Source organism: Pongo abelii, chromosome 13 (genome assembly GCF_028885655.2).
Source record: "Pongo abelii isolate AG06213 chromosome 13, NHGRI_mPonAbe1-v2.0_pri, whole genome shotgun sequence".
NCBI lineage: Eukaryota > Metazoa > Chordata > Mammalia > Primates > Hominidae > Pongo > Pongo abelii.
Window position 1 is genome coordinate 116,661,398 of NC_071998.2, and position 11,111 is coordinate 116,672,508.

Below are 11,111 nucleotides of genomic sequence, written 5' to 3' on the forward strand. Positions count from 1 at the left end.
AAAAAAAAAAGACCCGTGGCCAGAGAAAGTGTTTTAGCTCATGCCTGTAATCCCAGCACTTTGGGAAACTAAGGCGGGAGGATCGCTTGAACTCAGGAGTTTGAGGCCAGCCTGCGAAACAATAAGACCTGGTCCGTACCAAAAAAAAAAAAAAAAAAAAGTTTAAATAAGCCAGGCATGGTGGTGCGTGCCTGTAGTCCCAGCTACTTGGGAGACTGAGGTGGGAGGATGGCTTGAGCCCAGGAGTTCCAGGCTGGGCCACTGCATTCCAGCCTGGGTTACAGGGCGAGATCTTGTCTCTAAAAAAAGAAAAATATATATATGGCCGAAGAACCATATAGGCTATTGTGGGGATCCAGAACACCTTCCACATTTTATGCTAAAGCGGAAACAGCTCTCAGTTCCAAGTCCTTGGGCCTGTTGTAAACAATGAATGTGAAAACCATGGTAATCTTATTTCTGTTAACTGTTTAGCAATTCAACATATTGCTGGTCGAAATATATGCTGTGACCCACCCTGACCAACTAGATCATCTTTGGGGATGGGGCCCAGGATTTGGTGCTCTAGGAAGTTGTACTATAAACTGTTTGAGAATCATTTGGTATTCTTGTTGGTATATAAGAGTCTATAGGGGAGGGAACCAGGAATCTTTAAACAAGTCCTCCCAGTGACTTTTATTTTCCAGAGAGTTTTTGTTTTTGCTTTTGAGACAGGGTGTCACCCTGTCACCCAGGCTGGAGTGCAGTGGCATGATTCTAGCTCACTGCGGTCTCAAACTCCTGGGCTCAAGTGATCTTCCTGCCTCAGCCTCCTGAGTAGCTGGGACCACAGGTGCATGCCACAACACCTGGCTAATTTCAAAAAGGTTTTTCAGAGATGCGGTCTTGCTATGTTGCCTGCTCTGGTCTTAAACTCCCAGGCTCAAGCGATCCTCCTGCCTCAGCTTCCCAAAGTACTGGGAATACAGGTGTGAACTACCATGCCCAGCCTCTCCAAGAGAGAAGCACCAGGAGAGCTTGCACTTGATAAAGAATGAACCAGTGGCCAGCCTACCTTCATCGCCCACCTGGGGAGGTTCATAAAACCACAGACTCATGATCCCACCCCATACCCATTGAATCAATTTCTGGGGAAGATGCCGGGAATCTGCATTTCTAGCAAGCTCCCCATCTCACTCAAGCTCATGAAAATGTGTGATCCACTGTGAAAGTGGTTAACTCTTAAACACTTGGCTCCATAGCTCACGAGGGTAATAAGCATGAATGGGAAAGCCCCTTTAAAAGGATGAGAATTGTTAGCCTACAGCCAATCCAATGATTCCTTTAAGGATAGCTCTTTTTATATGCTTAGAATGAAGCATTTTCTTTACTCATAACTGCCTGTTACGTAACGCTGTTTCCTTAGCCTCAAATTGCTAAACATTTCCAGAGAATCATGGTGTTCAATGACGTACCCAAATTTATGTATGAAAAATTCTTAGAGTCTAATCTTCCTGTGTTTAAGCTTTTAAAATGTTTTTTTTTCTGTTTGTTTGTTTTGTTTTTGGGTTTTTTGTTTGTTTGAGATGGAGTCTCACTCTGTCACCCAGGCTGGAGTGCAGTGGTGCGATTTTGGCTCACTGCAACCTCTACCTTCTGGGTTAAAGTGATTCTCCCACCTCAGCCTCCCGAGTAGCTGGGATTACAGGCACGTGCTATCATGCCTGGCTAATTTTTGTATTTTTAGTAGAGACGGGGTTTCACCATGTTGGCCAAGCTGGTCTCAAACTCCTGACCTCAAGTCATCTCCTGCCTTGGCCTCCCAGAGTGCTGGGATTACAGGTGTGAGCCACCGCGCCTAGCCAGTTGTTTCATTTTGATTGTTTTGTGTCCATTCATAACTGGTGTCCCATGTAAAATAACTGCATTGGTTCCCACAGCCCTTGACCTCTGACTTCACTTTTGCTTCCCCAGTGCTGCCTCTGCTGAAAGTAAAAGAATTTCTCCTCTTCTACTTCTCCTCCCACATTTGATGTGTGGACTTCCATGCCTGGATTCCCTCCCCTGGGTCCCTTTACATTTTGATCACTGGCGACCCTATTTTCCTTTTCGTGTAGCTGTGGTGGTGACAGCAGAGGCTGCATCTGCTGCTGCTGCTTTGGGGCAGCACGCTGTGAGGAGAAGAGTGCAATGGAAGGGGACAGATGACAGGAAGTGCTCAGGGCCATCCGACTGTTGCAGCGTCCTCAGGGATGCCCCCGCCACAAGCCCCTCCACAGTTAAGTGGGCCATACCAATGAGCCTGAACTGGTCCTTTCCCTCCCTGGGCCACTCTTGCCATTACTGAAAAGCCACAGGTTCCCAGCGGTGTTTGGTTATGTTGCTAGGCTCAGGAACTGGAAGATGGATCTAATCTGAGCTCTGCCTCTAACCAGACCTAACGCAAGTGGCAAGTCCTTTGAAGGCCGTTTCCTGATTTGGGCTTTATTACCTCATGGATCTCCTGCAGTTTTACCATGTACGTAAAATCTTGAACTATTTCTCCTGTACTGGCATTTAATGGAGGGGGTGGTTAAAGTGCGGGGACACAGTGGAGGCTGCCAGGAGCATGGGGGTGTCCGGAACCCTTGATCAGGAAGGCTGCCCACTGAGCTGACTCAAAAGAGGACTTGATAGTCTTGCCACTGAACACAAGTTCAGGCCCCAAGCTTCTTTTTGTTTTTTGAGACGGAGTTTCGCTCTGTTGCCCAGGCTGGAGTGCCATGGTGCGATTTTGGCTCACTGCAACCTCCACCTCTCAGGTTCAAGCGATTCTCCTGCCTCAGACTCCCAAGTAGCTGGGATTACAGGCACGTGCCACCATGCCTGGCTAATTTCTGTATTTTTAGTAGAGACAGGGTTTCACCTTGTAGGCCAGGCTGGTCTCGAACTCCTGACCTCAGGTGATCCGCCCACCTTGGCCTCCCAAAGTGCTAGGATTACAGGCATGAGCCATTGTGCCTGGCCCAAGCTTCTTTTTAACCTGGTATATTGTGGGTGGGGAGACAGGCCAGGAAATCCTGGAAAGGTGCCTCCTCCGACACTGGCCAGCAGGGCACTTGCCAGGGAGGGCCTGCGCTGGACTCGCCAGGAGCACAAGGACCACCTGTGCACAGGGCAGACATTCAGAGCCCTTTATGGTGGTTGTTACTATTTATCTTTTTTTTTTTTTTTAAGACAGGGTCTTGCTCTATCACCCAGGCTGGAGTAGAGTGGTACGATCATGGCTCACTGCAGCCTCGACCTCCCAGGCTCAAGTGATCCTCCCACCCCAGCCTCCTGAGTAGCTGGGACTACAGGTGCATGCCGCCACGCCTGGCTAATTTTTTTGTATTTTTTGTAGATAGGGGTCTCACTATATTGCCTAAGCTGGTCTTCAACTCCTGGGCTTAAGCTATCCTCCTGCCTCAGCCTCCAAAAGTGCTGAGATTACAGATGTGAGCTACTGTGCCTGGCCATTATTAATCTTTTATTGTTATAATAGCTTAATGGGAGAAGAAAAGATTGTGGTCTATACATGTATGAAAATTAAGAAGATCATGTTGTAGATTGATTTGCAGGATTTTTTAAAGGCCCCCTGCCTTTTTTCCTCAGCGGGGTTCTTGAGCATCCATCAATGATTGGTGGTCGCTTCTCGCAAATCTTCTGTTTCATTTATTTTGGTTGCTAAGTAGGGAGATCCACCTTCATCTGGGTGATTCAAAATCACGATTCTCCTATTAGCTGCTCTAATCTTAGCCTTGCCAGCAGGTGAACTTACACCTAAAATAACACTAGCTTTTCTCCTACTCATTTTCTGTTCAAATCCTCCTTTGTAATAGGATGAAACACTAGGAGTTCAAAGGTTCTCTACTGCTTGTGTGATCCTTGTTCTAGAGGTTTCCAGGACTGCGACGCACAGCGACCTGCAAAGGCAAGAGCAGCAGCACCCAGCCCTGCAGCTGTCACAGTTCTTGCCAGTCCCTGCTGGATGATATCTGCGTCTGGCTGAGGCATTTGGCTAAGGGCAGCAAGTACTCTGTGGGGCGCAGCCCCTTGATGGCAGGGGTGATGCTACCATGGACAGCCAAGAGAACCCATTTTTTATTTTATTCTAGATTCAGGAGGTACCTGTGCTTGTTTGTTACATGGGTATTACATGCATAATGATGGGGGTTGGGTTCCTAGCATACCCATCACCCAAATATTGGACACTGTACCCAGGAGGCAGTTTATCAACTAACAGGCTGGGTTGTGAGCTCAAGTCCCTTTCTACTGTGGTCATAAACAGTAACCACAGTGAAGCGATTCCTGAGACATGATGCCTTTCTGGGTTCAGATACTTTCATCCCTATGTGCCCCACCCTGCACATCTCTTTGTCACTCATGCCCGCCGCTGCCCAGCCTTCTTCACTGGCCCAGTCTCTGGATTGCCCAAACCCCCTGAGGGGCCCTTGGGAAATGTCTCCTTTGTGTTTGTGTGTGTGTGTGTGTGTGTGTGTGTGTGTGTGTGGCAGGGTCTCACTCTGTCGCCCAGGCTGGAGTGCAGTGGCACAATCTCGGCTCACTGCAACCTCTGCCTCTTGGGTTCAAGCGATTCTCCTGCCTCAGCCTCCTGAGAAGCTGGGACTACAGGTGCATGCCACCATGCCTGGCTAATTTTTGTGCTTTTGGTAGAGATGGTGTTTCACCATGTTGGCCAGGCTGGTCTCGAACTCCTGACCTCAAGTGATCTACCCGCCTTGGCCTCCCAAAGTGCTGGGATTACAGGTGTGAGCCACCGCGCCTGTCCGGGAAATGTCTCTTAAACCTGTCCCCCGCTGCCACAGCCAGTTTTTCCACCTCCACAATCACAACTGCCTCCTAGTCTCCCTGCCTCCCTCTCACCCCTTCTCCTAGGTGCCCTTAGAATTCATCAAGTCTGGCCAGGTGCGGTAGCTCACGCCTGTAATCCCAGCACTTTGGGAAGCCGAGGTGGGCAGATCACCTGAGGTCAGGAATTCGAGACCAGCCTGACCAACATGGAGAAACCCTGTATCAACTAAAAATACAAAATTAGCCGGGCGTGTTGGCGAATGACTGTAATCCCAGCTACTTGAGAGGCTGAGGCAGGAGAATCACTTGAACCCGGGAGGCGTAGGTTGCAGTGAGCCAGTATCATGCCATTGCACTCCAGCCTGGGCAACAAGAGCAAAACTCTGTCTCAAAAAAAAAAAAAAAAAAGAATTCATCAAGTCTGAGCAGATTCCTCTTCTGCCTAAAACCTTCTCTTTTCTACCTGGGTTCTATCCTGCCTTTTCAGCCACATGCCTCTGGTCCTTCTCCTTCCCCTCCAGCCAGCCCCACTCCAGCCCCTGAGAACTATCACCTTTCCCAAAGTGCTGCCCTTTGCCGGCCTCTAATCCTGTGCTGATGCCCAGATCTGACTGCCTCCCCCACAGTCCTTCCTCCTGCCTCAGATGGCCCTTCTGGAGGAAAACCCCAGGTGCCCCCTCCTGCCTCCCTCCTCAGTGAGGCCTCACCCCCATCCCTCCCTCTCCAGAGCAGTGTCTCCCTGGAGCCTGTGCTCTTTGGGGAGGGCAATGCCTCCGAATGGCAGGTGTCCCTAATGTTTGCAGATGGGGATGGATGAGAGGCAAAAAGTAGACCTTCAGGGTGGGGATTCCACTATCTTTTCCTTCCAAATTCAGGCCCTGCTAGGACAGGGACTATCCCTGTCATGGTCCAGGGCCAGGAGTTCTTTACGTCCTCTGGGAAGACAGAGTGCCCCAAAGCCCTTGATCTCCACTGGGTAGAATTAGGTGGGGCAGAGGCTGTGCCCCACCAGGTCGCCTCTCCTGTGTCTGCTCCCACCCCACCAAGCACAGGGCCGGGATGAGGATGCCAGGCGCCCAGCTCAGTGCCTGCCTGGGTTGCAGCCCTGATCACACCAAAGTGTCTTGTCTGTTTGCAGCCCTTTATCTGGCTAGCAGGGTTTCATTTTACTCTGGGAAGGTGGGATTTTTGTCCCTATTTACTTATTATTTTCAAATTTACTTATTATCTTTAGGTGGCATCTACAAATCAGCGTCCTCTGAGGGCAACAGCGCCCCATTCTGCTAGAAATCCTGAGATTTGCAGCCACTGCAGCACGCTGCCTCCGCAGCTTCTCTGCACCACCCCCGACCCCTTTCCCCCCGAGTCTGCCGTCCCCTGGGTTCGTCTTTGGGCTGGCCAGTTTCCTCCCAGGCCCCGGCTTTGCTGTTCCTTGGGTGACATCTTGTGGCCAAGGACAGGTACAAACCATTGGCTGAAAAGGAGGAGCAAAGACAGCCCTCAGCCCTCTCTGGAGGAGCCTTGGGGCGCCTTCGAGGATGCCCAGGAGTGCAGGGGGCTCCTGAACAGGGAATCGGCTCTCAGACCCTGAATGGCCTTGCACCAAGCCCTTCATGAGACAGCTGTGGCTGGAGCCCAGCATTCACCCAGGTCCCCCGAGGCAGACACACCAGGTTCCTCTCTACCCACCCTGGGTTGTGGCAAATAATCATTATTCCCGATATAAAGCTTTTCTCTAGCAGCCCAACGACAAAGTTATTATTCCAATCTTACAGATGCAGCAATAGCCCGGAGTCACAGCCAGTGACCTGAGCCCAGCCCACAGGTGCCAACACTATAAGATCTCACTGGACACAGTCCTCAGAACTGTGGGAGCCGCCTGTCTCATTCTCTGGGAAGGTGCTCTGGGGCGGCACCTGTGTTGTTAGTCACGGCCATGCCTCGAGTTCCAAAACCTTCTTCATGGCCTGGCACGGTGGCTCACGCCTGTAATCCCAGCACTTCAGGAGGCCGAGGCGGGCGGACCACTTGAGGTCAGGAGTTGAGACCAGCCTGGCCAACATGGTGAAACCCTGTCTCTACTAGAAACACAGAAGTTAGGCCGGGTGGTGGTTCACACCTGTAATTTCAGCACTTTGGGAGGCGGAGGCAGGTAGATCACCTGAGGTCAGGAGTTCAAGACCAGCCTGGCCAACATGGTAAAACCCCATCTCTACTAAAAATACAAAATTAGCTGGGCATGGTGGCGCGTGCCTGTAAACCCAGCTACTTGGGAGGGTGAGGCAAGAGAATCGCTTGAACCTGGGAGGTGAAGGTTGCAGTGAGCCGAGATCTCGCCATTGCGCTCCAGCCTCGGCAACAACAGCGAAACTCCATCTCCAGAAATAAAAAAAAAGAAACAAAAGTTAGCCTTGGTGTGGTGGCGTGCACCTATAATCTCAGCTACCTGGGGGGCTGAGGCAGGAGAATCGCTTGAACCTGGGGGGTGGAGGTTGCAGTGAGCCGAGATCACACTACCACACTCCAGCCTGGGTGACAGCAAGATTCCGTGTGCAGGTCCAGGGCTGACGCTTCCCACATGACCTCATGGAGCCTTTACCTGGTAGTGGGCATTGTAAGGGCTGCACCTCACAGATGAGGAAGCCGAGGCTCAGACATGCAAAGGGGTTTATTCAAAGCCACACAGAAAATGCACGGCAGAGCCAGGATCCAAATCCAGGTCTAGAGGATGCCCAAATCTGTACTTTTAACTACTAAGGGATCCTGTCTACCCTCCACAAAACCAGCCTCACAGCGTTGTGGGGGCTCATGTGAACTGGGGAGCAAACTGTAGAGGATGGTGCCCATAGCAGGTCCTTATTATCCTGGTGTGTACTTACCCTGTGCCCTCGAGTCCCTCAAGGGCAGGGCCAGACACCCAGGCATCTGTAGTGTCAGCATGAAGCCTGGTGCCCAGCTGGCATCAGCAGATCAGATTGAATTTGAGTTGCCAGAGCAGGGAAGACCCGCTTTCCCACACAGGGCCCAGGGCCACTTCCCAGTGTCAAGGTCATGGTAAGGACAGACCGACAGTCTCCACCTCCTGATTCAGGAGGAGAAGGGGTGGGTGACCCGCGTTGCCCCCTTGCAGCAGGTTGGCACCTGGGCTCGCAGGCAGGGCCCAGAGGGAGGAGACCTGGCACTGAGGATCCCCCGCAGGCCCCGGAGGAAGCAGGAGGGCAGGCGGAATATAAATGCGGCCGTGAAGGCAGAGGAACAGATGAGGGAAAGCCTCCAGGTGATTGGGTGGAGAGGCCCCACCAGGGCGAATGCCTCCTCTCTGTGCACAGATTGAGCCCATGATGAAGATGAATGGAAACTCCTTTGCTGGAAAACATGCGGGTAATCAAGAAGGCTACCTGTGCCGAGGGGCCCTCCCACCTGCCCGGAGCAGGGGAATATTAGGATTTGGAATTTCAGCAGCAGCCACATAGTTAGCACAGAAACTAGGCAAAACTGATACGCAGCCCCCATGACAGGATAAATGGTACAGGGCACCTGGTAGCTTGGCAGGGGTTAGTAGACTCCAACTGCAGCCGTGGGAATCACGCAGCTGCTTTCACAAAAGAAAGGCAGCCCAGGTTGATGAGGACCCAGGGCCCAGCCACCCACCCCTCTGTAGGGTGGCATTAGCCACCAGAAGACTTTCCTGCTGGTGGTTGTGGGATTCTCCTCAAGGCTGGTTCAGGGAGAGGATGGGAGATTGTTCTGGGGGTTTCCTAGCGTTTGCCAACAAAAACTGAGCTTGCAGTGTTCAGCTCCCACCTGGGAGGCAGGACTGATGAGGACACTGTGTCTCCATCTTTCCAGACCAACAAAATCCCAATTTTTCTCAATATGTCCACGGCAGAGCAATACGTGATCATTTGGTCGCATGCACGGTGGACCAGGAAGAGAGGTTTGCTGAGTGAATGAATACTGTCGACAAGTTTGCAGGGGGCATGTTTAACTCACTTCAGGTGCTCTGGAAGCATTCGCACGATGGCTAAGCTAATTACAAATCACGCCTATTTATTCATTAAACAGGGCCTGGGGGAAATTCAAAGAGGCAACACTGCCTTAACATCATTCAATTTGCAGTCTGTGATTAAACGGAACACAGCTGCAAGACTCCAGAAATGTTGCTAATTTCTGCCTTTTCCCTGGTTCGGACTGACTTGTTCTCTGGGGGCCACACCTGTCCTTAAGTGGGGTCTTGTCATCCTTCAGCCCCTCAGCAGCTCACTGCCTGCTTGTGATGCTGGGCAAGCTCCTTCACTAGCCTGTGTCTCAGTTTCCTCGTCTGTAAAGCGGGCTCACGAGCTCCTGGCTGCCAGGATTCCTGAGAGGAATAAGGGACACGATGGATGTTCAGTGTTCCTTCTGGAACCCTGCCAATAGCTGTGTGCTGAACATCCTTCTGTGTCTTCCTCCTTGGCCCTGGTACACACATAGGCTGTCACAAAGACAGAGGCCCCAGGGTTCCCCAGACAGCCCATGACAAGCAAAGGCTGTAGCTGCTGCTCCCTTAGGGCTCTAGCGTGAAGCCTGGCAGGCAGAGGCTGCTTGCCCAGCGCTGGATGGAACCGGCCTGGTGCCTCCATTCTAGGTTGGGTCTTGAATAATCCCACATCCAAGGTAACCCCTCAATCCTGAGCAAACTGAGATGGTTGGTTACCTTACCCAAGAGGGAAGGCTAGATTCTCAGGGTCCTGGACAATCCCAGGCAAACCAGGACCGTTGGTCACCCTGCTCTTGGTGCCCTTGAAACTCCTCTTATCGGAGTTCCTAAAAATAGAGCTAACTTTACCTTCAATCCCTGGAAACATCTGGGAGGCCCAAGGGTTATTCATTATCATCAATAAATTATAAGAGCCAAATAGCCAACGTTTGCTTAGCATTTTCCGACTCATGAAGTGTTTTCAGTGTGTGGGATGTTTTGGATCTTCCTTTCCACGTGCTGAGCACCCACTGCTGCTGTGGGACATGTGAGTTCAGCAGCTGTAGGAGGAGCAGAGGGATCTGTCCCTTGTCCCCTGTGAGGCCATGGAGCTGGCAGCTCCTTGGATTCTTCGATCCTCAGCTCAGTGCATAGTTCCTGTCCCTCGATTCTGTCATTCTTGTTAGACATTCTCCCATGTCTAGAAAGGATCCCTAGCCAGGAAATATAATATTAGCTTGAACCCTATGCCATGTCCCTTTTTATAGATCTCAAGCAGATGAGTACAGGACATTTCACAGGGTTCCTCCTGATAGAGTACTGGTGATGTTCAGGCCAAGGAGCAACTTGAGGCACCTAGCTTATCTGAGCTTCAGTTTCTCAACTGAAAGACGGGGATCTTAATCATTTCTGCTTCCCCATGTTGCTGATGGAATTGAGATGATCCACAGAGGAATTTCAGCTGTGGTAGGCACGCTCTCCATCGCAGCGTTTGCTGCGGGCTTTGCATCTATGTGTGTCCTTTGTGTTACCGGGTTGACTGGTCAGCAGCTGACAAACATTTGTTGAATGAAGGAACGAAGGAGTGGAAGTAAATGCATTTGTCTTCCTCCCACTGGTGTTTCCCAAATGATCTTGAACTCAGACAGGGGCTCTTCCTCTGCCCCGCTTCCTTTGGAAGCCTCCCGGTAAAACACCCCGTTTCCCATGGCTCCCCATGGAGGGCCTGATGGGTTTGGAGACATGTTTCCATCCCCCCTATGGTTTCTAAAACATACAAATCATTCTGGCTGCACGTCTGTGTTTCATTACTAGGAATGCACATTTGAAAACAACAGAGGGTGAGGTTTAAAAGCAACATGCAATTTTTATTACATATATCTCCAAATCTGCCATTAGGCCCGTCCCCGTGGTGTTATTGACCTTGATTCTTTCTCATTTGCATCCTGCATTTTTCATCCTTTGGAATATGGTGTTTTGGGACTTCTCCATCATTAAGTGGATTTACAGCAATTTCCCTGTGTGTTTTCTCCAAGGGATTCTGTTATGAGATACACATTAAATCTCCATTAATACCTCATTATCCGACTGATAAGATTACCATGATAATGAGGCAGAAATTCTAATTGTTTCACCTCTTATTGTGCCTTCCATTTAATCCTTTACTCTACCTGGAAGTTGGTCATGAGCTGGGGAGCACCAGGCAGAAAAAGACCTTCTGATGGGAGGACCGGAGGCTGGGACCACTGTGACCAATAGTGATTGGGGAAAGAGGAGGTGAAATGGTGTTTAAATGCATTTCCTGGGGAAAAAGTTTCAGGGTGGAAAGCCATCTGGAGTG